Here is a 20,750-nt window from a genome sequence, read left to right on the forward strand (position 1 = left end):
GAAGGACCAAAAAAGGGGTTTACAGGCATCCTAGACCCCTAAAGTCCAGAAAATGTTGGTGGGCCAAAATCTGTGTCAGAGAGCTCTGAATGTCCCAAAACATTTGCAACCTGAAGGGGGCATTAACCCGCATCCTAGACCACTGAAACTCCAAAAAATATTTTTGGCACGAAAAATGCAACCTATACCCCTGAAGCTCAGAATATGTTAGCAGCCCAAAAAAGACCTTAAAATGCATTTTATGCCTGCAAAAATGTTGAAAACTTTGGAGGCCCAAAGAAGGGGTTTACAGGCATCCTAGACCCCCTAAAGTCCAGAAAATGTTGGTGGGCCAAAATCTGTGTCAGAGAGCTCTGAATGCCCCAAAAACATTTGCAGAGTGAAACGGGCATTAACCCACATCCTAGACCACTGAAATTCCCAAAAATATTTTTGCCACGAAAAATGCATCCTACACCCCTGAAAGCTCAGAATATGTTAGCAGCCCAAAAAAGGCCTTAAAATGCATTTTAGGCCTGCAAAAATGTTGAAAACGTTGAAGGACCAAAAAAGAGGTTTGCAGGCATCCTAGACCCCCTAAAGTCCAGAAAATGTTGGTGGCCCAAAAATGGTGTCAGAGAGCCCTGAATGTCCCAATAACATTTGCAGAGTGAAACGGGCATTAACCCGCATCCTAAACCTCTGACATTCCCAAAAATATTTTTGGCACAAAAAATGCATACTACACCCCTGAAAGTTCTGAAAATGTTAGCAGCCCAAAAATGCCTTAAAATGCATTGTAGGCCTGCAAACATGTTGAAAACTTTGAAGGACCAAAAAAGGGGTTTACAGGCATCCTAGACCCCTTAAGTCCAGAAAATGTTGGTGGGCCAAAATCTGTGTCAGAGAGCTCTGAATGTCCCAAAAACATTTGCAGCCTCAAAGGGGCATTAACCCGCATCCTAGACCACTGAAATTCCCAAAAATATTTTTGGCACGAAAAATGCATCCTACACCCATGAAGCTCAGAATATGTTAGCAGCCCAAAAAAGACCTTAAAATGCATTTTAGGCCTGCAAAAATGTTGAAAACTTTGAAGGGCCAAAAAGGGGTTTACAGGCATCCTAGACCCCCTAAAGTCCAGAAAATGTTGGTGGCCCAAAAATGGTGTCAGAGAGCCCTGAATGTCCCAAAAACATTTTCAGAGTGAAACTGGCATTAACACGCATCCGAGACCACTGAAATTCCCAAAAATATTTTTGGCACAAAAAATGCATACCACACCCCTGAAAGTTCTGAAAATGTTAGCAGCCCAAAAATGCCTTAAAATGCATTTTAGGCCTGCAAAAATGTTGACAACTTTGAAGGACCAAAAAAGGGGTTTACAGGCATCCTAGACCCCCTAAAGTCCAGAAAATGTTGGTGGGCCAAAATCTGTGTCAGAGAGCTCTGAATGTCCCAAAAACATTGTCAGCCTGAAAGGGGCATTAACTCGCATCCTAGACCACTGAAATTCCCAAAAATATTTTTGCCACGAAAAATGCATCATACACTCCTGAAAGTTCTGAAAATGTTAGCAGCCCAAAAATGCCTTAAAGTGCATCTTAGGCCTGAAAAAATGTAGAAAACTTTGGGGGTGGAAAAAAAGGGTTTAGGGGCATCCTAGACCCCCTAAACTCCAGAAAATGTTGGTGGGCCAAAATCGGTGTCAGAGAGCTCTGAATGTCCCAAAAACATTTGCAGCCTGAAAGGGGCATTAAGCCGCATCCTAGACCACTGAAATTTCCCAAAATATTTTTGGCATGAAAAATGCAACCTATACCCCTGAAGCTCAGAATATGTTAGCAGCCCAAAAAAGGCCTTAAAATGCATTTTGGGCGTGCAAAAATGTTGAAAACTTTGGAGGCCCAAAAAAGGGGTTACAGGCATCCTAGACCCCCGAAAAGTCCAGAAAATGATTGTCGCTCAAAAATAGTGTCAGAGAGCCCTAAATTCCCAAAAACATTTGCAGCCTGAAAGGGGCATTAACCCGCATCCTAGACCACTGAAATGCCCAAAAATATTTTTGCCACAAAAAATGCATACTACACCCCTGAAAGTTCTGAAAATGTCAGCAGCCCAAAAATGCCTTAATATGCATTTTAGGCCTGCAAAAATGTTGAAAACTTTGAAGGACCAAAAAAGGGGTTTACAAGCATCCTAGACCCCCTAAAGTCCAGAAAATGTTGGTGGGCCAAAATCTGTGTCAGAGAGCTCTGAATGTCCCAAAAACATTGTCAACCTGAAAGGGGCATTAACTCGCATCCTAGACCACTGAAATTCCCAAAAATATTTTTGCCACGAAAAATGCATCCTACACCCCTGAAAGCTCAGAATATGTTAGCAGCCCAAAAAAGGCCTTAAAATGCATTTTAGGCCTGCAAAAATGTTGAAAACTTTGAAGGACCAAAACAGAGGTTTACAGGCATCCTAGACCCCCTAAAGTCCAGAAAATGTTGGTGGCCCAAAAATGGTGTCAGAGAGCCCTGAATGTCCCAAAAACATTGTCAACCTGAAAGGGGCATTAACTCGCATCCTAGACCACTGAAATTCCCAAAAATATTTTTGGCACAAAAAATGCATACTACACCCCTGAAAGTTCTGAAAATGTTAGCAGCCCAAAAATGCCTTAAAATGCATTTTAGGCCTGCAAAAATGTTGAAAACTTTGAAGGACCAAAAAAGGGGTTTACAGGCATCCTAGACCCCCTAAAGTCCAGAAAATGTTGGTGGCCCAAAAATGGTGTCAGAGAGCCCTGAATGTCCCAAAAACATTTGCAGAGTGAAACGGGCATTAACCTGCATCCTAGACCTCTGACATTCCCAAAAATATTTTTGGCACAAAAAATGAATACTACACCCATGAAGCTCAGAATATGTTAGCAGCCCAAAAAAGGCCTTAAAGTGCATCTTAGGCCTGCAAAAATGTAGAAAACTTTGGAGGTGGAAAAAAGGGGCTTAGAGGCATCCTAGACCCCCTAAAGTCCAGAAAATGGTTGTGGCCCAAAAATGGTGTCAGAGAGCCCTGAATGCTCCAAAAACATTTGCAGCCTCAAAGGGGCATTAACCCGCATCCTAGACCACTGAAATTCACAAAAATATTTTTGGCACAAAAAATGCATACTACACCCCTGAAAGTTCTGAAAATGTTAGCAGCCCAAAAATGCCTTAAAATGCATTTTAGGCCTGCAAAAATGTTGAAAACTTTGAAGGACCAAAAAAGGGGTTTACAGGCATCCTAGACCCCCTAAAGTCCAGAAAATGTTGGTGGGCCAAAATCTGTGTCAGAGAGCTCTGAATGTCCCAAAAACATTTGCAGCCTCAAAGGGGCATTAACCCGCATCCTAGACCACTGAAATTCCCAAAAATATTTTTGGCACGAAAAATGCATCCTACACCCATGAAGCTCAGAATATGTTAGCAGCCCAAAAAAGGCCTTAAAATGCATTTTAGGCCTGCAAAAATGTTGAAAACTTTGAAGAACCAAAAAAGGGGTTTACAGGCATCCTAGACCCCCTAAAGTCCAGAAAATGTTGGTGGCCCAAAAATGGTGTCAGAGAGCCCTGAATGCTCCAAAAACATTTGCAGAGTGAAACGGGCATTAACCCGCATCCTAGACCACTGAAATTCCCAAAAATATTTTTAGCACAAAAAATGCATACTACACCCCTGAAAGTTCTGAAAATGTTAGCAGCCCAAAAATGCCTTAAAATGCATTTTAGGCCTGCAAACATGTTGAAAACTTTGAAGGACCAAAAAAGGGGTTTACAGGCATCCTAGACCCCTAAAGTCCAGAAAATGTTGGTGGGCCAAAATCTGTGTCAGAGAGCTCTGAATGTCCCAAAACATGTGCAGCCTGAAAGGGGCATTAACCCGCATCCTAGACCACTGAAATTCCCCAAAATATTTTTGGCATGAAAAATGCAACCTATACCCCTGAAGCTCAGAATATGTTAGCAGCCCAAAAATGCCTTAAAATGCATTTTAGGCCTGCAAAAATGTTGAAAACTTTGAAGGACCAAAAAAGGGGTTTACAGGCATCCTAGACCCCCTAAAGTCCAGAAAATGTTGGTGGCCCAAAAATGGTGAAAGAGAGCCCTGAATGTCCCAAAAACATTTCCAGCCTCAAAGGGGCATTAACCCGCATCCTAGACCACTGAAATGCCCCAAAATATTTTTGGCATGAAAAATGCAACCTATACCCCTGAAGCTCAGAATATTTTAGCAGCCCAAAAATGCCTTAAAATGCATTTTAGGCCTGCAAAAATGTTGAAAACTTTGAAGGACCAAAAAAGGGGTTTACAGGCATCCTAGACCCCCTAAAGTCCAGAAAATGTTGGTGGGCCAAAATCTGTGTCAGAGAGCTCTGAATGTCCCAAAAACATTTGCAGCCTCAAAGGGGCATTAACCCGCATCCTAGACCACTGCAATTTCCCAAAATATTTTTGGCACGAAAAATGCAACCTATACCCCTGAAGCTCAGAATATGTTAGCAGCCCAAAAAAGACCTTAAAATGCATTTTATGCCTGCAAAAATGTTGAAAACTTTGGAGGCCCAAAGAAGGGGTTTACAGGCATCCTAGACCCCCTAAAGTCCAGAAAATGTTGGTGGGCCAAAATCTGTGTCAGAGAGCTCTGAATGCCCCAAAAACATTTGCAGAGTGAAACGGGCATTAACCCACATCCTAGACCACTGAAATTCCCAAAAATATTTTTGCCACGAAAAATGCATCCTACACCCCTGAAAGCTCAGAATATGTTAGCAGCCCAAAAAAGGCCTTAAAATGCATTTTAGGCCTGCAAAAATGTTGAAAACGTTGAAGGACCAAAAAAGAGGTTTACAGGCATCCTAGACCCCCTAAAGTCCAGAAAATGTTGGTGGCCCAAAAATGGTGTCAGAGAGCCCTGAATGTCCCAATAACATTTGCAGAGTGAAACGGGCATTAACCCGCATCCTAAACCTCTGACATTCCCAAAAATATTTTTGGCACAAAAAATGCATACTACACCCCTGAAAGTTCTGAAAATGTTAGCAGCCCAAAAATGCCTTAAAATGCATTGTAGGCCTGCAAACATGTTGAAAACTTTGAAGGACCAAAAAAGGGGTTTACAGGCATCCTAGACCCCTAAAGTCCAGAAAATGTTGGTGGGCCAAAATCTGTGTCAGAGAGCTCTGAATGTCCCAAAACATTTGCAGCCTGAAGGGGGCATTAACCCGCATCCTAGACCACTGAAACTCCAAAAAATATTTTTGGCACGAAAAATGCAACCTATACCCCTGAAGCTCAGAATATGTTAGCAGCCCAAAAAAGGCCTTAAAATGCATTTTAGGCCTGCAAAAATGTTGAAAACTTTGAAGAACCAAAAAAGGGGTTTATAGGCATCCTAGACCCCCTAAAGTTCAGAAAATGTTGGTGGCCCAAAAATGGTGTCAGAGAGCCTTGAATGTCCCAAAAACATTTGCAGCCTGAAAGGGGCAAACCCGCATCCTAGACCACTGAAATGCCCAAAAATATTTTTGCCACAAAAAATGCATACTACACCCCTGAATGTTCTGAAAATGTTAGCAGCCCAAAAATGCCTTAAAATGCATTTTAGGCCTGCAAAAATGTTGAAAACTTTGAAGGACCAAAAAAGGGGTTTACAGGCATCCTAGACCCCCTAAAGTCCAGAAAATGTTGGTGGGCCAAAATCTGTGTCAGAGAGCTCTGAATGTCCCAAAAACATTGTCAGCCTGAAAGGGGCATTAACTCGCATCCTAGACCACTGAAATTCCCAAAAATATTTTTGCCACGAAAAATGCATCCTACACCCCTGAAAGCTCAGAATATGTTAGCAGCCCAAAAAAGGCCTTAAAATGCATTTTAGGCCTGCAAAAATGTTGAAAACTTTGAAGGACCAAAAAAGAGGTTTACAGGCATCCTAGACCCCCTAAAGTCCAGAAAATGTTGGTGGCCCAAAAATGGTGTCAGAGAGCCCTGAATGTCCCAATAACATTTGCAGAGTGAAACGGGCATTAACCCGCATCCTAGACCTCTGACATTCCCAAAAATATTTTTGGCACAAAAAATGAATACTACACCCATGAAGCTCAGAATATGTTAGCAGCCCAAAAAAGGCCTTAAAGTGCATCTTAGGCCTGCAAAAATGTAGAAAACTTTGGAGGTGGAAAAACGGGGTTTAGAGGCATCCTAGCCCCCCGAAAAGTCCAGAAAATGATTGTCGCTCAAAAATGGTGTCAGAGCCCTGAATGTCCCAAAAACATTTGCAGCCTGAAAGGGGCATTAACCCGCATCCTAGACCACTGAAATGCCCAAAAATATTTTTGCCACAAAAAATGCATACTACACCCCTGAAAGTTCTGAAAATGTTAGCAGCCCAAAAATGCCTTAATATGCATTTTAGGCCTGCAAAAATGTTGAAAACTTTGAAGGACCAAAAAAGGGGTTTACAGGCATCCTAGACCACCTAAAGTCCAGAAAATGTTGGTGGGCCAAAATCTGTGTCAGAGAGCTCTGAATGTCCCAAAAACATTGTCAACCTGAAAGGGGCATTAACTCGCATCCTAGACCACTGAAATTCCCAAAAATATTTTTGCCACGAAAAATGCACCCTACACCCCTGAAAGCTCAGAATATGTTAGCAGCCCAAAAAAGGCCTTAAAATGCATTTTAGGCCTGCAAAAATGTTGAAAACTTTGAAGGACCAAAAAAGAGGTTTACAGGCATCCTAGACCCCCTAAAGTCCAGAAAATGTTGGTGGCCCAAAAATGGTGTCAGAGAGCCCTGAATGTCCCAAAAACATTTGCAGCCTCAAAGGGGCATTAACCCGCATCCTAGACCACTGAAATTCCCAAAAATATTTTTGGCACAAAAAATGCATACTACACCCCTGAAAGTTCTGAAAATGGTAGCAGCCCAAAAATGCCTTAAAATGCATTTTAGGCCTGCAAAAATGTTGAAAACTTTGAAGGACCAAAAAAGGGGTTTACAGGCATCCTAGACCCCCTAAAGTCCAGAAAATGTTGGTGGCCCAAAAATGGTGTCAGAGAGCCCTGAATGTCCCAAAAACATTTGCAGAGTGAAACGGGCATTAACCTGCATCCTAGACCTCTGACATTCCCAAAAATATTTTTGGCACAAAAAATGAATACTACACCCATGAAGCTCAGAATATGTTAGCAGCCCAAAAAAGGCCTTAAAGTGCATCTTAGGCCTGCAAAAATGTAGAAAACTTTGGAGGTGGAAAAAAGGGGCTTAGAGGCATCCTAGACCCCCTAAAGTCCAGAAAATGGTTGTGGCCCAAAAATGGTGTCAGAGAGCCCTGAATGCTCCAAAAACATTTGCAGCCTCAAAGGGGCATTAACCCGCATCCTAGACCACTGAAATTCACAAAAATATTTTTGGCACAAAAAATGCATACTACACCCCTGAAAGTTCTGAAAATGTTAGCAGCGCAAAAATGCCTTAAAATGCATTTTAGGCCTGCAAAAATGTTGAAAACTTTGAAGGACCAAAAAAGGGGTTTACAGGCATCCTAGACCCCCTAAAGTCCAGAAAATGTTGGTGGGCCAAAATCTGTGTCAGAGAGCTCTGAATGTCCCAAAAACATTTGCAGCCTCAAAGGGGCATTAAACCGCATCCTAGACCACTGAAATTCCCAAAAATATTTTTGGCACGAAAAATGCATCCTACACCCCTGAAGCTCAGAATATGTTAGCAGCCCAAAAAAGACCTTAAAATGCATTTTATGCCTGCAAAAATGTTGAAAACTTTGGAGGCCCAAAAAAGGGGTTTACAGGCATCCTAGACCCCCTAAAGTCCAGAAAATGTTGGTGGCCCAAAAATGGTGTCAGAGAGCCCTGAATGTCCCAATAACATTTGCAGAGTGAAACGGGCATTAACCCGCATCCTAAACCTCTGACATTCCCAAAAATATTTTTGGCACAAAAAATGCATACTACACCCCTGAAAGTTCTGAAAATGTTAGCAGCACAAAAATGCCTTAAAATGCATTTTGGGCCTGCAAACATGTTGAAAACTTTGGAGGACCAAAAAAGGGGTTTACAGGCATCCTAGACCCCTAAAGTCCAGAAAATGTAGGTGGGCCAAAATCTGTGTCAGAGAGCTCTGAATGTCCCAAAACATTTGCAGCCTGAAAGGGGCATTAACCCGCACCCTAGACCACTCAAACTCCAAAAAATATTTTTGGCACGAAAAATGCAACCTATACCCCTGAAGCTCAGAATATGTTAGCAGCCCAAAAAAGACCTTAAAATGCATTTTATGCCTGCAAAAATGTTGAAAACTTTGGAGGCCCAAAAAAGAGGTTTACAGGCATCCTAGACCCCCTAAAGTCCAGAAAATGTTGGTGGCCCGAAAATGGTGTCAGAGAGTCCTGAATGTCCCAAAAACATTTGCAGCCTGAAAGGGGCATTAAATCGCATCCTAGACCACTGAAATTCCCCAAAATATTTTTGGCATGAAAAATGCAACCTATACCCCTGAAGCTCAGAATATGTTAGCAGCCCAATTAAGGCCTGAAAATGCATTTTAGGCCTGCAAAAATGTTGAAAACTTTGAAGGACCAAAAAAGGGGTTTACAGGCATCCTAGACCCCCTAAAGTCCAGAAAATGTTGGTGGCCCAAAAATGGTGAAAGAGAGCCCTGAATGTCCCAAAAACATTTGCAGCCTCAAAGGGGCATTAACCCGCATCCTAGACCACTGAAATTCACAAAAATATTTTTGGCACAAAAAATGCACACTACACCCCTGAAAGTTCTGAAAATGTTAGGAGCCCAAAAATGCCTTAAAATGCATTTTAGGCCTGCAAAAATGTTGAAAACTTTGAAGGACCAAAAAAGGGGTTTACAGGCATCCTAGACCCCCTAAAGTCCAGAAAATGTTGGTGGGCCAAAATCTGTGTCAGAGAGCTCTGAATGTCCCAAAAACATTTGCAGCCTCAAAGGGGCATTAACCCGCATCCTAGACCACTGCAATTCCCAAAAATATTTTTGGCACGAAAAATACATCCTACACCCATGAAGCTCAGAATATGTTAGCAGCCCAAAAAAGGCCTTAAAATGCATTTTAGGCCTGCAAAAATGTTGAAAACTTTGAAGAACCAAAAAAGGGGTTTTACAGGCATCCTAGACCCCCTAAAGTCCAGAAAATGTTGGTGGCCCAAAAATGGTGTCAGAGAGCCTTGAATGTCCCAAAAACATTTGCAGCCTGAAAGGGGCAAACCCGCATCCTAGACCACTGAAATGCCCAAAAATATTTTTGGCACGAAAAATACATCCTACACCCATGAAGCTCAGAATATGTTAGCAGCCCAAAAAAGGCCTTAAAATGCATTTTAGGCCTGTAAAAATGTTGAAAACTTTGAAGAACCAAAAAAGGGGTTTTACAGGCATCCTAGACCCCCTAAAGTCCAGAAAATGTTGGTGGCCCAAAAATGGTGTCAGAGAGCCTTGAATGTCCCAAAAACATTTGCAGCCTGAAAGGGGCAAACCCGCATCCTAGACCACTGAAATGCCCAAAAATATTTTTGCCACAAAAAATGCATACTACACCCCTGAATGTTCTGAAAATGTTAGCAGCCCAAAAATGCCTTAAAATGCATGTTAGGCCTGCAAAAATGTTGAAAACTTTGAAGGACCAAAAAAGGGGTTTACAGGCATCCTAGACCCCCTAAAGTCCAGAAAATGTTGGTGGGCCAAAATCTGTGTCAGAGAGCTCTGAATGTCCCAAAAACATTGTCAGCCTGAAAGGGGCATTAACTCGCATCCTAGACCACTGAAATTCCCAAAAATATTTTTGCCACGAAAAATGCATCCTACACCCCTGAAAGCTCAGAATATGTTAGCAGCCCAAAAAAGGCCTTAAAATGCATTTTAGGCCTGCAAAAATGTTGAAAACTTTGAAGGACCAAAAAAGAGGTTTACAGGCATCCTAGACCCCCTAAAGTCCAGAAAATGGTTGTGGCCCAGAAATGGTGTCAGAGAGCCCTGAATGTCCCAAAAACATTTGCAGCCTCAAAGGGGCATTAACCCGCATCCTAGACCACTGAAATTCCCAAAAATATTTTTGGCACGAAAAATGCATCCTACACCCATGAAGCTCAGAATATGTTAGCAGCCCAAAAAAGGCCTTAAAATGCATTTTAGGCCTGCAAAAATGTTGAAAACTTTGAAGGGCCAAAAAGGGGTTTACAGGCATCCTAGACCCCCTAAAGTCCAGAAAATGTTGGTGGGCCAAAATCTGTGTCAGAGAGCTCTGAATGTCCCAAAAACATTGTCAGCCTGAAAGGGGCATTAACTCGCATCCTAGACCACTGAAATTCCCAAAAATATTTTTGCCACGAAAAATGCATCATACACTCCTGAAAGTTCTGAAAATGTTAGCAGCCCAAAAATGCCTTAAAGTGCATCTTAGGCCTGAAAAAATGTAGAAAACTTTGGAGGTGGAAAAAAAGGGTTTAGGGGCATCCTAGACCCCCTAAACTCCAGAAAATGTTGGTGGGCCAAAATCGGTGTCAGAGAGCTCTGAATGTCCCAAAAACATTTGCAGCCTGAAAGGGGCATTAAGCCGCATCCTAGACCACTGAAATTTCCCAAAATATTTTTGGCATGAAAAATGCAACCTATACCCCTGAAGCTCAGAATATGTTAGCAGCCCAAAAAAGGCCTTAAAATGCATTTTGGGCGTGCAAAAATGTTGAAAACTTTGGAGGCCCAAAAAAGGGGTTACAGGCATCCTAGCCCCCCGAAAAGTCCAGAAAATGATTGTCGCTCAAAAATGGTGTCAGAGAGCCCTGAATGTCCCAAAAACATTTGCAGCCTGAAAGGGGCATTAACCCGCATCCTAGACCACTGAAATGCCCAAAAATATTTTTGCCACAAAAAATGCATACTACACCCCTGAAAGTTCTGAAAATGTTAGCAGCCCAAAAATGCCTTAATATGCATTTTAGGCCTGCAAAAATGTTGAAAACTTTGAAGGACCAAAAAAGGGGTTTACAGGCATCCTGGACCACCTAAAGTCCAGAAAATGTTGGTGGGCCAAAATCTGTGTCAGAGAGCTCTGAATGTCCCAAAAACATTGTCAACCTGAAAGGGGCATTAACTCGCATCCTAGACCACTGAAATTCCCAAAAATATTTTTGCCACGAAAAATGCACCCTACACCCCTGAAAGCTCAGAATATGTTAGCAGCCCAAAAAAGGCCTTAAAATGCATTTTAGGCCTGCAAAAATGTTGAAAACTTTGAAGGACCAAAAAAGAGGTTTACAGGCATCCTAGACCCCCTAAAGTCCAGAAAATGTTGGTGGCCCAAAAATGGTGTCAGAGAGCCCTGAATGTCCCAAAAACATTTGCAGCCTCAAAGGGGCATTAACCCGCATCCTAGACCACTGAAATTCCCAAAAATATTTTTGGCACAAAAAATGCATACTACACCCCTGAAAGTTCTGAAAATGGTAGCAGCCCAAAAATGCCTTAAAATGCATTTTAGGCCTGCAAAAATGTTGAAAACTTTGAAGGACCAAAAAAGGGGTTTACAGGCATCCTAGACCCCCTAAAGTCCAGAAAATGTTGGTGGCCCAAAAATGGTGTCAGAGAGCCCTGAATGTCCCAAAAACATTTGCAGAGTGAAACGGGCATTAACCTGCATCCTAGACCTCTGACATTCCCAAAAATATTTTTGGCACAAAAAATGAATACTACACCCATGAAGCTCAGAATATGTTAGCAGCCCAAAAAAGGCCTTAAAGTGCATCTTAGGCCTGCAAAAATGTAGAAAACTTTGGAGGTGGAAAAAAGGGGCTTAGAGGCATCCTAGACCCCCTAAAGTCCAGAAAATGGTTGTGGCCCAAAAATGGTGTCAGAGAGCCCTGAATGCTCCAAAAACATTTGCAGCCTCAAAGGGGCATTAACCCGCATCCTAGACCACTGAAATTCACAAAAATATTTTTGGCACAAAAAATGCATACTACACCCCTGAAAGTTCTGAAAATGTTAGCAGCGCAAAAATGCCTTAAAATGCATTTTAGGCCTGCAAAAATGTTGAAAACTTTGAAGGACCAAAAAAGGGGTTTACAGGCATCCTAGACCCCCTAAAGTCCAGAAAATGTTGGTGGGCCAAAATCTGTGTCAGAGAGCTCTGAATGTCCCAAAAACATTTGCAGCCTCAAAGGGGCATTAAACCGCATCCTAGACCACTGAAATTCCCAAAAATATTTTTGGCACGAAAAATGCATCCTACACCCCTGAAGCTCAGAATATGTTAGCAGCCCAAAAAAGACCTTAAAATGCATTTTATGCCTGCAAAAATGTTGAAAACTTTGGAGGCCCAAAAAAGGGGTTTACAGGCATCCTAGACCCCCTAAAGTCCAGAAAATGTTGGTGGCCCAAAAATGGTGTCAGAGAGCCCTGAATGTCCCAATAACATTTGCAGAGTGAAACGGGCATTAACCCGCATCCTAAACCTCTGACATTCCCAAAAATATTTTTGGCACAAAAAATGCATACTACACCCCTGAAAGTTCTGAAAATGTTAGCAGCACAAAAATGCCTTAAAATGCATTTTGGGCCTGCAAACATGTTGAAAACTTTGGAGGACCAAAAAAGGGGTTTACAGGCATCCTAGACCCCTAAAGTCCAGAAAATGTAGGTGGGCCAAAATCTGTGTCAGAGAGCTCTGAATGTCCCAAAACATTTGCAGCCTGAAAGGGGCATTAACCCGCACCCTAGACCACTCAAACTCCAAAAAATATTTTTGGCACGAAAAATGCAACCTATACCCCTGAAGCTCAGAATATGTTAGCAGCCCAAAAAAGACCTTAAAATGCATTTTATGCCTGCAAAAATGTTGAAAACTTTGGAGGCCCAAAAAAGAGGTTTACAGGCATCCTAGACCCCCTAAAGTCCAGAAAATGTTGGTGGCCCGAAAATGGTGTCAGAGAGTCCTGAATGTCCCAAAAACATTTGCAGCCTGAAAGGGGCATTAAATCGCATCCTAGACCACTGAAATTCCCCAAAATATTTTTGGCATGAAAAATGCAACCTATACCCCTGAAGCTCAGAATATGTTAGCAGCCCAATTAAGGCCTGAAAATGCATTTTAGGCCTGCAAAAATGTTGAAAACTTTGAAGGACCAAAAAAGGGGTTTACAGGCATCCTAGACCCCCTAAAGTCCAGAAAATGTTGGTGGCCCAAAAATGGTGTCAGAGAGCCCTGAATGCTCCAAAAACATTTGCAGAGTGAAACGGGCATTAACCCGCATCCTAGACCACTGAAATTCCCAAAAATATTTTTAGCACAAAAAATGCATACTACACCCCTGAAAGTTCTGAAAATGTTAGCAGCCCAAAAATGCCTTAAAATGCATTTTAGGCCTGCAAACATGTTGAAAACTTTGAAGGACCAAAAAAGGGGTTTACAGGCATCCTAGACCCCTAAAGTCCAGAAAATGTTGGTGGGCCAAAATCTGTGTCAGAGAGCTCTGAATGTCCCAAAACATGTGCAGCCTGAAAGGGGCATTAACCCGCATCCTAGACCACTGAAATTCCCCAAAATATTTTTGGCATGAAAAATGCAACCTATACCCCTGAAGCTCAGAATATGTTAGCAGCCCAAAAATGCCTTAAAATGCATTTTAGGCCTGCAAAAATGTTGAAAACTTTGAAGGACCAAAAAAGGGGTTTACAGGCATCCTAGACCCCCTAAAGTCCAGAAAATGTTGGTGGCCCAAAAATGGTGAAAGAGAGCCCTGAATGTCCCAAAAACATTTCCAGCCTCAAAGGGGCATTAACCCGCATCCTAGACCACTGAAATTCCCCAAAATATTTTTGGCATGAAAAATGCAACCTATACCCCTGAAGCTCAGAATATTTTAGCAGCCCAAAAATGCCTTAAAATGCATTTTAGGCCTGCAAAAATGTTGAAAACTTTGAAGGACCAAAAAAGGGGTTTACAGGCATCCTAGACCCCCTAAAGTCCAGAAAATGTTGGTGGGCCAAAATCTGTGTCAGAGAGCTCTGAATGTCCCAAAAACATTTGCAGCCTCAAAGGGGCATTAACCCGCATCCTAGACCACTGCAATTTCCCAAAATATTTTTGGCACGAAAAATGCAACCTATACCCCTGAAGCTCAGAATATGTTAGCAGCCCAAAAAAGACCTTAAAATGCATTTTATGCCTGCAAAAATGTTGAAAACTTTGGAGGCCCAAAGAAGGGGTTTACAGGCATCCTAGACCCCCTAAAGTCCAGAAAATGTTGGTGGGCCAAAATCTGTGTCAGAGAGCTCTGAATGCCCCAAAAACATTTGCAGAGTGAAACGGGCATTAACCCACATCCTAGACCACTGAAATTCCCAAAAATATTTTTGCCACGAAAAATGCATCCTACACCCCTGAAAGCTCAGAATATGTTAGCAGCCCAAAAAAGGCCTTAAAATGCATTTTAGGCCTGCAAAAATGTTGAAAACGTTGAAGGACCAAAAAAGAGGTTTACAGGCATCCTAGACCCCCTAAAGTCCAGAAAATGTTGGTGGCCCAAAAATGGTGTCAGAGAGCCCTGAATGTCCCAATAACATTTGCAGAGTGAAACGGGCATTAACCCGCATCCTAAACCTCTGACATTCCCAAAAATATTTTTGGCACAAAAAATGCATACTACACCCCTGAAAGTTCTGAAAATGTTAGCAGCCCAAAAATGCCTTAAAATGCATTGTAGGCCTGCAAACATGTTGAAAACTTTGAAGGACCAAAAAAGGGGTTTACAGGCATCCTAGACCCCTAAAGTCCAGAAAATGTTGGTGGGCCAAAATCTGTGTCAGAGAGCTCTGAATGTCCCAAAACATTTGCAGCCTGAAGGGGGCATTAACCCGCATCCTAGACCACTGAAACTCCAAAAAATATTTTTGGCACGAAAAATGCAACCTATACCCCTGAAGCTCAGAATATGTTAGCAGCCCAAAAAAGGCCTTAAAATGCATTTTATGCCTGCAAAAATGTTGAAAACTTTGAAGAACCAAAAAAGGGGTTTATAGGCATCCTAGACCCCCTAAAGTCCAGAAAATGTTGGTGGCCCAAAAATGGTGTCAGAGAGCCTTGAATGTCCCAAAAACATTTGCAGCCTGAAAGGGGCAAACCCGCATCCTAGACCACTGAAATGCCCAAAAATATTTTTGCCACAAAAAATGCATACTACACCCCTGAATGTTCTGAAAATGTTAGCAGCCCAAAAATGCCTTAAAATGCATTTTAGGCCTGCAAAAATGTTGAAAACTTTGAAGGACCAAAAAAGGGGTTTACAGGCATCCTAGACCCCCTAAAGTCCAGAAAATGTTGGTGGGCCAAAATCTGTGTCAGAGAGCTCTGAATGTCCCAAAAACATTGTCAGCCTGAAAGGGGCATTAACTCGCATCCTAGACCACTGAAATTCCCAAAAATATTTTTGCCACGAAAAATGCATCCTACACCCCTGAAAGCTCAGAATATGTTAGCAGCCCAAAAAAGGCCTTAAAATGCATTTTAGGCCTGCAAAAATGTTGAAAACTTTGAAGGACCAAAAAAGAGGTTTACAGGCATCCTAGACCCCCTAAAGTCCAGAAAATGTTGGTGGCCCAAAAATGGTGTCAGAGAGCCCTGAATGTCCCAATAACATTTGCAGAGTGAAACGGGCATTAACCCGCATCCTAGACCTCTGACATTCCCAAAAATATTTTTGGCACAAAAAATGAATGCTACACCCATGAAGCTCAGAATATGTTAGCAGCCCAAAAAAGGCCTTAAAGTGCATCTTAGGCCTGCAAAAATGTAGAAAACTTTGGAGGTGGAAAAAAGGGGTTTAGAGGCATCCTAGACCCCCTAAAGTCCAGAAAATGGTTGTGGCCCAGAAATGGTGTCAGAGAGCCCTGAATGTCCCAAAAACATTTGCAGCCTCAAAGGGGCATTAACCCGCATCCTAGACCACTGAAATTCCCAAAACTATTTTTGGCACGAAAAATGCATCCTACACCCATGAAGCTCAGAATATGTTAGCAGCCCAAAAAAGGCCTTAAAATGCATTTTAGGCCTGCAAAAATGTTGAAAACTTTGAAGGGCCAAAAAGGGGTTTACAGGCATCCTAGACCCCCTAAAGTCCAGAAAATGTTGGTGGCCCAAAAATGGTGTCAGAGAGCCTTGAATGTCCCAAAAACATTTGCAGCCTGAAAGGGGCAAACCCGCATCCTAGACCACTGAAATGCCCAAAAATATTTTTGCCACAAAAAATGCATACTACACCCCTGAATGTTCTGAAAATGTTAGCAGCCCAAAAATGCCTTAAAATGCATTTTAGGCCTGCAAAAATGTTGAAAACTTTGAAGGACCAAAAAAGGGGTTTACAGGCATCCTAGACCCCCTAAAGTCCAGAAAATGTTGGTGGGCCAAAATCTGTGTCAGAGAGCTCTGAATGTCCCAAAAACATTGTCAGCCTGAAAGGGGCATTAACTCGCATCCTAGACCACTGAAATTCCCAAAAATATTTTTGCCACGAAAAATGCATCCTACACCCCTGAAAGCTCAGAATATGTTAGCAGCCCAAAAAAGGCCTTAAAATGCATTTTAGGCCTGCAAAAATGTTGAAAACTTTGAAGGACCAAAAAAGAGGTTTACAGGCATCCTAGACCCCCTAAAGTCCAGAAAATGTTGGTGGCCCAAAAATGGTGTCAGAGAGCCCTGAATGTCCCAATAACATTTGCAGAGTGAAACGGGCATTAACCCGCATCCTAGACCTCTGACATTCCCAAAAATATTTTTGGCACAAAAAATGAATACTACACCCATGAAGCTCAGAATATGTTAGCAGCCCAAAAAAGGCCTTAAAGTGCATCTTAGGCCTGCAAAAATGTAGAAAACTTTGGAGGTGGAAAAAAGGGGTTTAGAGGCATCCTAGACCCCCTAAAGTCCAGAAAATGGTTGTGGCCCAGAAATGGTGTCAGAGAGCCCTGAATGTCCCAAAAACATTTGCAGCCTCAAAGGGGCATTAACCCGCATCCTAGACCACTGAAATTCCCAAAACTATTTTTGGCACGAAAAATGCATCCTACACCCATGAAGCTCAGAATATGTTAGCAGCCCAAAAAAGGCCTTAAAATGCATTTTAGGCCTGCAAAAATGTTGAAAACTTTGAAGGGCCAAAAAGGGGTTTACAGGCATCCTAGACCCCCTAAAGTCCAGAAAATGTTGGTGGCCCAAAAATGGTGTCAGAGAGCCCTGAATGTCCCAAAAACATTTGCAGCCTGAAAGGGGCATTAAGCCGCATCCTAGACCACTGAAATTTCCCAAAATATTTTTGGCATGAAAAATGCAACCTATACCCCTGAAGCTCAGAATATGTTAGCAGCCCAAAAAAGGCCTTAAAATGCATTTTGGGCGTGCAAAAATGTTGAAAACTTTGGAGGCCCAAAAAAGGGGTTACAGGCATCCTAGACCCCCGAAAAGTCCAGAAAATGATTGTCGCTCAAAAATAGTGTCAGAGAGCCCTAAATTCCCAAAAACATTTGCAGCCTGAAAGGGGCATTAACCCGCATCCTAGACCACTGAAATGCCCAAAAATATTTTTGCCACAAAAAATGCATACTACACCCCTGAAAGTTCTGAAAATGTCAGCAGCCCAAAAATGCCTTAATATGCATTTTAGGCCTGCAAAAATGTTGAAAACTTTGAAGGACCAAAAAAGGGGTTTACAGGCATCCTAGACCCCCTAAAGTCCAGAAAATGTTGGTGGGCCAAAATCTGTGTCAGAGAGCTCTGAATGTCCCAAAAACATTGTCAACCTGAAAGGGGCATTAACTCGCATCCTAGACCACTGAAATTCCCAAAAATATTTTTGCCACGAAAAATGCATCCTACACCCCTGAAAGCTCAGAATATGTTAGCAGCCCAAAAAAGGCCTTAAAATGCATTTTAGGCCTGCAAAAATGTTGAAAACTTTGAAGGACCAAAACAGAGGTTTACAGGCATCCTAGACCCCCTAAAGTCCAGAAAATGTTGGTGGCCCAAAAATGGTGTCAGAGAGCCCTGAATGTCCCAAAAACATTGTCAACCTGAAAGGGGCATTAACTCGCATCCTAGACCACTGAAATTCCCAAAAATATTTTTGGCACAAAAAATGCATACTACACCCCTGAAAGTTCTGAAAATGTTAGCAGCCCAAAAATGCCTTAAAATGCATTTTAGGCCTGCAAAAATGTTGAAAACTTTGAAGGACCAAAAAAGGGGTTTACAGGCATCCTAGACCCCCTAAAGTCCAGAAAATGTTGGTGGCCCAAAAATGGTGTCAGAGAGCCCTGAATGTCCCAAAAACATTTGCAGAGTGAAACGGGCATTAACCTGCATCCTAGACCTCTGACATTCCCAAAAATATTTTTGGCACAAAAAATGAATACTATACCCATGAAGCTCAGAATATGTTAGCAGCCCAAAAAAGGCCTTAAAGTGCATCTTAGGCCTGCAAAAATGTAGAAAACTTTGGAGGTGGAAAAAAGGGGCTTAGAGGCATCCTAGACCCCCCTAAAGTCCAGAAAATGGTTGTGGCCCAAAAATGGTGTCAGAGAGCCCTGAATGCTCCAAAAACATTTGCAGCCTCAAAGGGGCATTAACCCGCATCCTAGACCACTGAAATTCACAAAAATATTTTTGGCACAAAAAATGCATACTACACCCCTGAAAGTTCTGAAAATGTTAGCAGCCCAAAAATGCCTTAAAATGCATTTTAGGCCTGCAAAAATGTTGAAAACTTTGAAGGACCAAAAAAGAGGTTTACAGGCATCCTAGACCCCCTAAAGTCCAGAAAATGTTGGTGGGCCAAAATCTGTGTCAGAGAGCTCTGAATGTCCCAAAAACATTTGCAGCCTCAAAGGGGCATTAACCCGCATCCTAGACCACTGAAATTCCCAAAAATATTTTTGGCACGAAAAATGCATCCTACACCCATGAAGCTCAGAATATGTTAGCAGCCCAAAAAAGGCCTTAAAATGCATTTTAGGCCTGCAAAAATGTTGAAAACTTTGAAGAACCAAAAAAGGGGTTTACAGGCATCCTAGACCCCCTAAAGTCCAGAAAATGTTGGTGGCCCAAAAATGGTGTCAGAGAGCCCTGAATGCTCCAAAAACATTTGCAGAGTGAAACGGGCATTAACCCGCATCCTAGACCACTGAAATTCCCAAAAATATTTTTAGCACAAAAAATGCATACTACACCCCTGAAAGTTCTGAAAATGTTAGCAGCCCAAAAAAGGCCTTAAAATGCATTTTAGGCCTGCAAAAATGTTGAAAACTTTGAAGAACCAAAAAAGGGGTTTACAGGCATCCTAGACCCCCTAAAGTCCAGAAAATGTTGGTGGCCCAAAAATGGTGAAAGAGAGCCCTGAATGTCCCAAAAACATTTCCAGCCTCAAAGGGGCATTAACCCGCATCCTAGACCACTGAAATTCCCCAAAATATTTTTGGCATGAAAAATGCAACCTATACCCCTGAAGCTCAGAATATTTTAGCAGCCCAAAAATGCCTTAAAATGCATTTTAGGCCTGCAAAAATGTTGAAAACTTTGAAGGACCAAAAAAGGGATTTACAGGCATCCTAGACCCCCTAAAGTCCAGAAAATGTTGGTGGGCCAAAATCTGTGTCAGAGAGCTCTGAATGTCCCAAAAACATTTGCAGCCTCAAAGGGGCATTAACCCGCATCCTAGACCACTGCAATTTCCCAAAATATTTTTGGCACGAAAAATGCAACCTATACCCCTGAAGCTCAGAATATGTTAGCAGCCCAAAAAAGGCCTTAAAATGCATTTTAGGCCTGCAAAAATGTTGAAAACTTTGAAGAACCAAAAAAGGGGTTTACAGGCATCCTAGACCCCCTAAAGTCCAGAAAATGTTGGTGGCCCAAAAATGGTGTCAGAGAGCCTTGAATGTCCCAAAAACATTTGCAGCCTGAAAGGGGCAAACCCGCATCCTAGACCACTGAAATGCCCAAAAATATTTTTGCCACAAAAAATGCATACTACACCCCTGAATGTTCTGAAAATGTTAGCAGCCCAAAAATGCCTTAAAATGCATTTTAGGCCTGCAAAAATGTTGAAAACTTTGAAGGACCAAAAAAGGGGTTTACAGGCATCCTAGACCCCCTAAAGTCCAGAAAATGTTGGTGGGCCAAAATCTGTGTCAGAGAGCTCTGAATGTCCCAAAAACATTGTCAGCCTGAAAGGGGCATTAACTCGCATCCTAGACCACTGAAATTCCCAAAAATATTTTTGCCACGAAAAATGCATCCTACACCCCTGAAAGCTCAGAATATGTTAGCAGCCCAAAAAAGGCCTTAAAATGCATTTTAGGCCTGCAAAAATGTTGAAAACTTTGAAGGACCAAAAAAGAGGTTTACAGGCATCCTAGACCCCCTAAAGTCCAGAAAATGTTGGTGGCCCAAAAATGGTGAAAGAGAGCCCTGAATGTCCCAAAAACATTTGCAGCCTCAAAGGGGCATTAACCCGCATCCTAGACCACTGAAATTCACAAAAATATTTTTGGCACAAAAAATGCATACTACACCCCTGAAAGTTCTGAAAATGTTAGCAGCCCAAAAATGCCTTAAAATGCATTTTAGGCCTGCAAAAATGTTGAAAACTTTGAAGGACCAAAAAAGGGGTTTACAGGCATCCTAGACCCCCTAAAGTCCAGAAAATGTTGG

This window comes from Ambystoma mexicanum, chromosome 7p, assembly GCF_040938575.1.
Source record: "Ambystoma mexicanum isolate Mex_15411 chromosome 7p, UKY_AmexF1_1, whole genome shotgun sequence".
In the NCBI taxonomy this organism is placed as follows: domain Eukaryota; kingdom Metazoa; phylum Chordata; class Amphibia; order Caudata; family Ambystomatidae; genus Ambystoma; species Ambystoma mexicanum.